The following is an 8,019-nucleotide window of genomic DNA, read 5'->3' as shown; positions in this document are numbered from 1 at the left end:
GTTTTCCCCACCGGATTTTTTAGGAAAGTATATACAGCATATTTATTGTCCTGTGAACTCTATGGGTTTCTCATATTGAGTTGAAAGAGGCAATAACTATTATATGTTGCATTATTTTCTCCTTATTTTTCCCATTGGGTTTGAAAGAGTTTTGGCAACATATCAAACTCTATACTCCTCATATTTTTCCCACAGGGTTTTGTAGGAGTCTCTTTCAAGATGATGATGCTACCTGGACAAGCATGGATTAGGGGGAGTGTTAAGATTAATTAACATATAAATTAAGGGATTAATCCCTGCTTGTATTAACCATTGGCGGTTACTTCTCCAACCGTTGCGTCAGCTCTGTCTGAACCGACACCCCCTTTGTAAACGCCTGTTCCAATGCTATATATAGCACTTCATCTAATGCAAAGAGATTGCTCTGTCGATCTTGTACAGAAGCGTACCCTTTGTCTTGTAGCTAATCCAACGTGGCTCAGAGGGCATCCAAGGGTTGCAGGAAGTGCTCGAACACGTTCCTGTTAAAGTGACTGCAGCAATGAATGCAAGTTTGTTGGCTCCATATGATGAAAAAGAGGTCAAAGCGGCGCTCTTTCAAATGTTTCCAACTGAAGCTCCAGGTTCAGATGGATTTCTGGAGCACTTTTTTCAGCGACACTGGGATGTGTGTGGCGAGGCTGTCACTCGGGTTGTGCTTGGAATTGTTAGGGGAGAGGAAAGCCTCGAGTGGCTCAATGATACTTTATTGGTTATGATCCCGAAGGTAACATAAGTTTGTGCAATGTCTTTTACAATATCGCCTCTAAGTTTGTGTCGTCGGCTCTGTTTGATACTTTCATAGTTGCTCCCTATAAGTTTGTGCAATTTCTTTTACAATATCGCCTCTAAGGTGCTAGCGAATCGTCTAAGGGTTATGCTTCCTGACATCATATCCGAACAACAGTATACGTTTGTGCCTGGTAGGCTAATCACGGACAATATAATTTCAGCTTATGAGTGCCTTCATTTCATGAAGAGGAATAGATCCAAATCTAATAGCTATTGTGCTCTAAAGTTAGACATGATGAAGGATTATGACATAGTGGAGTGGTCCTACCTTCGAGCTATTATGGAGAAACTTGGTTTTGCTCCACAATGGGTCACAGTTATCATGAGTATGATTAGTTTAGTATCATTTTCAGAGATGTTCAATTGGGCTAAATCAGATGTGTTTAAACCCACACGGGGTATTCGACAGGGAGATCCGATCTCACCGTATCTTTTCTTGTTAGCAGCAAAGGGCCTTTCGTGCCTCCTAAAGTCTCAGAACGAGTCATCCCAGCTCAGCGGCATTAAGGTGGCACCATCGGCTCCGCTGATGGACCACCTTTTATTCGCGGATGACAACCTGTTGTTTTTCAGGGCGAGTATTAACGGAGCAGAATTGGTTTCAAACCTATTGGATACATATTGCATGGCATCGGGTCAGAGAATTAACAGGGATAAGTCATCCATCTTTTTCAGCAGAGGATGCCCAGAAATAGTATGAAATGCTGTGAAGTGTTTTTTGCAAGTCCCCAATGAATCACTAAATGACAAATATCTGGGAATGCCATCTGATGTGGGGCACTCCAAGAAATGGACATTCAAATACTTGAGCGATCGAGTATGGAATAAGGTGAAGGGATGGATGAGCAAGTGCCACTAATCGAGTATGGGGGTGTAAAGGGACATTCAAATGCCATTAGAAAGTTTTTAAGTGGACTTGCCCAATAGCAAGTGCCACTGATCAGCGGCATTTACTCATATCAGTGGCACTTGTTGTTGGGCAAGTGCACTAATTAGTGGACTTGCCCAACAGCAAGTGCCACTGATTAGTGGCATTTGGCCATGAGCAAATGCCACTGATTAGTGGCACTTGATGTTGGGCAAATGCCACTGATTAGTGGCACTAACCAGTGCACTTGCCCAACAGCAAGTGCCACTGATCAATGGCACTTGTTGTTGGGCAAGTCCACTGATCAGTGGCATTTGCCCAACAGCAAGTGCCCATTTTGCAGTGAGTTTGTGCACTAATACTTGTCATGTTGCCTGACAAGATATTGAAGACTAACTGAGATGTGGCAGGTGAAGGAGCTCAGGTGGTGGCCGGAGCTGAGCGCGCCAAGGATTTCATCTTCACGAACAGGTGGCTCGGGACGGTGGACCTGCCTTGTTAGAGTTGTGTCGAATATTATCGTACAAGTTAGGTTACAGTTGGACTTGGAGTCGTACAGTGTGTAGACAGGATATGGAGTCGTGTCCAAGTAGGACACTCGTATCCTAGGCCTCTTATATATAGCGAGGATAGACACATGATGTAACCTATGCCAACATAATAGCATAGGTACGCAGGGGAGCCGGCAGCGTGTGCCTGCACCCGGGTGGCCAGGGTGCGGTATTGTGACGGTGTCACGGGGAGGAGCAACTGTAGTCTAAGCCCCGGGGATGTAGCCATATCGGTGAACCTCGTTAATAAATCTCGATGTCGTGCTTGTGTGATTGCTTGGTCCTCGGATGATCAACGGAGTGCCTCGGATTTATTCTAACAAGTGGTATCATGAACTAGGTTATCAGGAGGTTGTTGGATTGTTGATCCAGGGGATGGATCATCGTCAGTTTGGTGCAAAGACGGTATGCGAAGAAATCAGTATCGATGTCAAGGACGATCGATTGGGAATTCTTATGCGAAAGCCGTTGGATCGCTGCAATCAGACGAGATTGAAAAGAGCAATCGGGACAGCGCGGCGTGTTTCTCGGCGAGATCGGATTGTTCCTATCGAGAGCGCATGCGATCGTGGCACGTAACATGGACAGAGCTCAGAAGATGAGCCAGCAGCTGGAAGCAGCAAGGGCGCGCAAGCAAAGCACTAGGGCGGGTGGCCCGGCTGGTGAAGGCACGTGCGACTGGTGGTTCGTGCGTCGGCTGACACGGCGAGAACGGGATCGAGATTGGTCGAGTCTTGGTGGCGGTTCGAGATGGATCTGCCGACTGGTCGTGTTGCGCGGGGATGCCCAAGTACGGCGAGGTGGCCTGATGCGGCCCAGGATGGTGGCTAGGCCCAGTCGGGTTGGGGACCTGCTGAAGAAGCCCATGTGCGATGGCTGCCAAGGCCCAAGCTAGCGTGGAGGCCGGTCGGTCAAGGCAACAGGATGGGCGAAATCACTAATTAAGGAGTATTCGCTGCGAAGATTGTTCCAATTCCTCAGGTTGCGACAAGTGGCGCGCTGCATGTGCGCCACTTGTCGCAACCCGGGAGTTTTCCCTTTTTTCGTAGATCAGTTTATTCAAAATGTTTTATCTCTTAAACCATGCGTCCAAATCTCGAACCGCTTTCGCTGTTGGATTCCTCGCATTGAGATCTTCAAAACTAGATCCCATGTTGATAGATTTTGACGAACTTTTTTAACACAGAAAACCGGACGAAAAAACCGAACCGGGAGCACGGGTTTTTCCCTTTAAGAAAGAGGCACGCCCGTGCCTCTGACGAAATCACAACCGTGCCTCTCGCGGAAGCAAAACCATGACTCCCGCGAAAGGAAAAAAACGCGTTTTTTTTCGTTTCCGAGGAGGCACAGCCGTGACTCTCGTGAAAGCACAACCGTGCCTCTCACGAAAGCAAAACCATGCCTCTCGCGGAAGAAAAAACAGAAAACGCGGTTTTTCCGTTTCCAAGAGGCACGGCCGTGACTCTCGCGAAAGCACAACCGTCCTCTCGTGGAAGGAAAACCGTGCCTCTCGTGAAAGGAAAAAAATGAAAACGTGTTTTTTCCCGTTTCCAAGAGGCACGGCCGTGCCTCTCGCGGAAGGAAAAAAATGTGTTTTTTTGCGCAAAAAAATCGAAATTTTTTTTGCCGAGAAGCTAGGGAAGACCAGTGAAGAACCAAAACATCGAAGAAAACCATTTAAAAAGCCGAAAACGCGTGCAGAAAAATTAAAAAAAATGAAATCCAGAGGGAGCGTCCAGAGTGCGACACATGGCGAATCGCTGTGAGCGCGCCATGTTGCGCTGATCGTTGTAAGGATTTCGAAGGAGCGCTCGTTAATTAGTTGCTTTCCAGGCTGGGAGAGCTCCTCCCAGCGCCTTATGCGCCCGTTGACGCAACTGGCGCCCACAGCACCACGCTAGTGGGCCGGCCCATGAGAACTCAAGGCAGTGCAAAAAGTGTATTAATGCGCAGAAAAATTACACGAGAATCTCAATCTTGATAGGATTTGATCCTGCGCCAGTTAGCTCTAGAGCTTGGTGGCCAACCAATAGACCTATTAAGCTCTTGTTGACAGATTGTAGCACGAAACCTCTAAGGACTAAATTTAGATGCGCTCTTCAGAAAAACAGGATTTCTTTTGAAAATAAATATGAACAAAATTTGGATGTCCACACATTTAAAAAAATCATAAATTAGAAAAAAAATCATGTATTAAAAAACGTTCACCGATTCAAAGTTTCATAAGACTAAAAAGTTCATCAATTTTCAAAAAAGGTTCACTGATTTTCAAAAAAAAATCATCGAATTTGACAAAAGGCTCGTCGAGATTCAAAAAAGTTCATCAACTTTGAAAAAAAAGTTCATCAATTTGTAAAAAGGTTCATTGACTTTTTTTGAAAGTTCATCACATTTGAAAAAAGTTCATCGAATTTCAGAAAATTTCATTAAACTTGAAAAAAGTTCACTGATTTTGCGAAAATTTAGTCGTGTTTAAAAAAGTTCACTCATTTTAAGAAAGAGAAAAGAAACAAAGATAGAAAAAAAGAAAAGGAAATAGGGAAAATTGTTGCCTTTTCTGCGTTTATATAAAGAAAATAAAAAGAACGACTATAGCACATGTGGTCATCTGGTCGAACTGGTTGGTGTGATGGCTACTTGAATGAACGGGCATGGTTCGGGTCGCTGCTGGCGCACCTTTTTGGGGGGATTTTTAAGAAACAGGGAAGCAAGATGGGTCGGCCCGCTATAAAACCAAGTGTACAGGGGGTGCGCCATGTACCAAATGGCCTGTATTCGGCGCTTAAGGCGTCGAATAGGATTTGGCACAGGCTGAGTGGCTGGTGCACGCTGCAGGAGCTGCTGATGGGTCGTGGTGCAGTGGTGCAGCTACGAGCTGGTGGTTGTGTCACGTTCTGAGATTTGTTTGGACAAAAAAAGGAGTAGTCTGCACATGTAAAGTTAGTACAAAGTTGGATCATCTATTTTAAAGGGAGTACGTGGCATGGATAGCAACATGAAAGGCAATGGCATTGGGAGTTGTGAGGTACATGCTTAGTGAACCACGGATGCTACCCGGAAGTTATTTTCTTCTGGATATGTTGCTAATTGCACATGTGTTTTCTATCGGTTTGCTGGCAGGTCTACGACGCGCATAAGGTTCGTGGAGCCTTGACAGCATGTATAGGGATCACGCATACACATGGCATCAAGCAATGCGCGAAAATGTGCGGGGCGGTCATGACGCAGGGTGGAGCATGGTTGCAGTCGAATAATTTCGGCTGGGTCGGACTGGATTGTCTGATGGACTGACATGGATGTTGGTCAAAGCAGAATACGGAGCTGATTTCAGCGACGACGACACAGGAGCGTGATGCTGATGGTGGTCGGCTTCTGGGGCGTGGAAACACGTGGTGCAGGCCTTAGGGCTTGTGCGGCTTCGACAGACTATGGCGCAGGGCTGATTCAAGACGGTGCACCTAAGAGCTTGGAGTCGACAGGGTGCGGGAGGGTGGCATGTACAACCACCATGGAGTCGTGTTGAAGGTGGAGCTGGAGTTTGGTGGAAGACTTCACTCTGAGCTGATGGAGGGTCTACGATGTAAGTTAACGGAGAGTCGCCTATTTCAGCGGGAAAAGCGAGAGACACGTGGATCGGACTGGTGCCTAATGGTCTGATGGAGACGTGATACTCGACATCGGTTGGTGATATCGGTGGTTCTCTGCATTGGGGGTTGAGGCAGTGTGGGCTAGCTACCCGGGACACTCGACCAGGACAGCAGAGGCTCGACGCGGTGATAGCGGCGAGGCGTGCGGTAAGCACGGGACACGACAACAGGCCAAAGCACTGGTGGTCAGACATGTGGTCAGACAAATTGTGCAGGGGGTGCTGAAGCAGTGTTGACGAGTACCCGGTCTATCGGTGCCGGAAGATGGACAGGAGTTGACCATGGAGAATCTGAGAAAGTGGCGGAGAGTCTGAAATTGTCAAAAGCTAAGAGAGTACATGGCTGCATATTCTGTGGTATTCCGTGCACATGGCAAAGTGTGGATGACAAATACAGAAGGAGGCGGAGTGCTATAGCTACGGGACATGTCAGAGACTATCCGGAAAAAAGGGTGAGATAACTGTGAATTTGACTCAGGGTGACACAGGGCGGCGGTGAAATTCCTTCAAGTTTCAAACAGACGGTTAAGAAAGAGCGATGAAGCTGAGTTCAGGTAACTCTTATATGTGGCGTCCAATATGTGGGTTGTTAATTTTCACGCAGACAGTGGTCGGTGTGTGATGGCATTGAACGGATACTCCAAAAGTTGGGAGCATAGAGTAGAGTAATGAGGAACTTAATTTTGCTCGAGTGTTGACTGTGAAGAAGACGAGAAGGGACTACAGTTGCAGGTGGAGTCTGGGAGTAGCAACGGTGCTCATGGCGTATCTCAAGTCCAATGTACATGGAGGTTCGACGCATGGATGAATCCAAGGTGGTGGAGAATATTCGCCAAGGTGGAGTTTGTTAGAGTTGTGTCAAATATTATCGTACAAGTTAGGTTACAATTGGACTTGGAGTCGTACAGTGTGTAGACGGGATATGGAGTCGTGTCCAAGTGGGACACTTGTATTCTAGGCCTCTTATATATAGCGAGGGTAGACACTAAGACACACGATGTAACCTATGCCAACATAATAGCACAGGTACGCGGGGGAGCCGGCGGCGTGTGCCGGCGCCCGGGCGGCCAGGGTGCAGAATTGTGATGGTGTCACGGGGAGGAGCGCTCGTAGTCAAGCCCCGAGGATGTAACCATATTGGTGAACCTCGTTAACAAGTCTTGGTGGCGTGTTTGTGTGATTGCTTGGTCCTCGGATGATCAACGGAGTGCCTTGGATTTATTCAAACATGTCTAGCAGGATCGCCTTCATAGCATGCCTCATTCAAGGGGTCGATCTCCGAGGTAGGGCCATGAGAAGGGGGCCCAGGAGTCGCTGCGCTTCTACCAGCAGATCAAGGACAACGAGGACCTCGCCATGCTCGTCGTCCCTCACAAGTTTGTGGAGGTGATGAACACCTGGTTGGTCATCAAGCGGCTCCCGCGCGTGGTCAGGCTGTCGGCAAACCAGTGGTGCCTTTCTGGGTGCAGGTCCAGAACTTTGAGGGGCACATGGTGCTTGGCCGGGGCTGGAACTACTTCTGCCGCCACCATCGGATCGTCCACGGCGACCTCGTCGCTGTGTGCATCTCAGGACTTGGACTGAAGGTTCAGATCTACAACCACAACTCCTCGGTCATGTGCAGGTTTCGTTGCAGCAGGCACAACTGCGTTGGTGACATTGAGCATGCTATGTAGTTAAGTTAAGTTGTTAGTGTTGAACTTTTATGGTGTGTGGCTAGACTTATGCTGGGAACATGTTAATATTTTGGCCAGGAGCAGCACACTGGTGTGGAGCAGGGAAGGAGGATGCCCCTGCTGTTAATCTTAAGTAGTTTGATGTCATTTCTTTGCTTGCTTGCTTGTTTGCTTTCTTTGTTTGATCTTTCTTTGTTTGTGCTGTTGTGCTGATCATGTGGTGGTAAGGCCACCACATTTGAATGGGGTGAGTAGAACACAAACGCTGTTTGCAACCAAACAGCTGAAGTTTGCATCTGCTCACACCCTTCCAAATCCACAGACTCCATACCTGGGCGGGCGATCTCCAATAGACCAGAGTGGTGCCCGGAGTCAGCCACGCCACCGGAGCAGCCTCCGTACAGCCCCTCTGCCGGCGGAGCAGCCTCCGGCCTCTGCCTCTGCCTC

This window comes from Triticum dicoccoides, chromosome 4B (genome assembly GCF_002162155.2).
Source record: "Triticum dicoccoides isolate Atlit2015 ecotype Zavitan chromosome 4B, WEW_v2.0, whole genome shotgun sequence".
NCBI lineage: Eukaryota > Viridiplantae > Streptophyta > Magnoliopsida > Poales > Poaceae > Triticum > Triticum dicoccoides.
The sequence above is the reverse complement of the archived record's forward strand: the minus strand, read 5'-3'. Positions refer to the sequence as shown.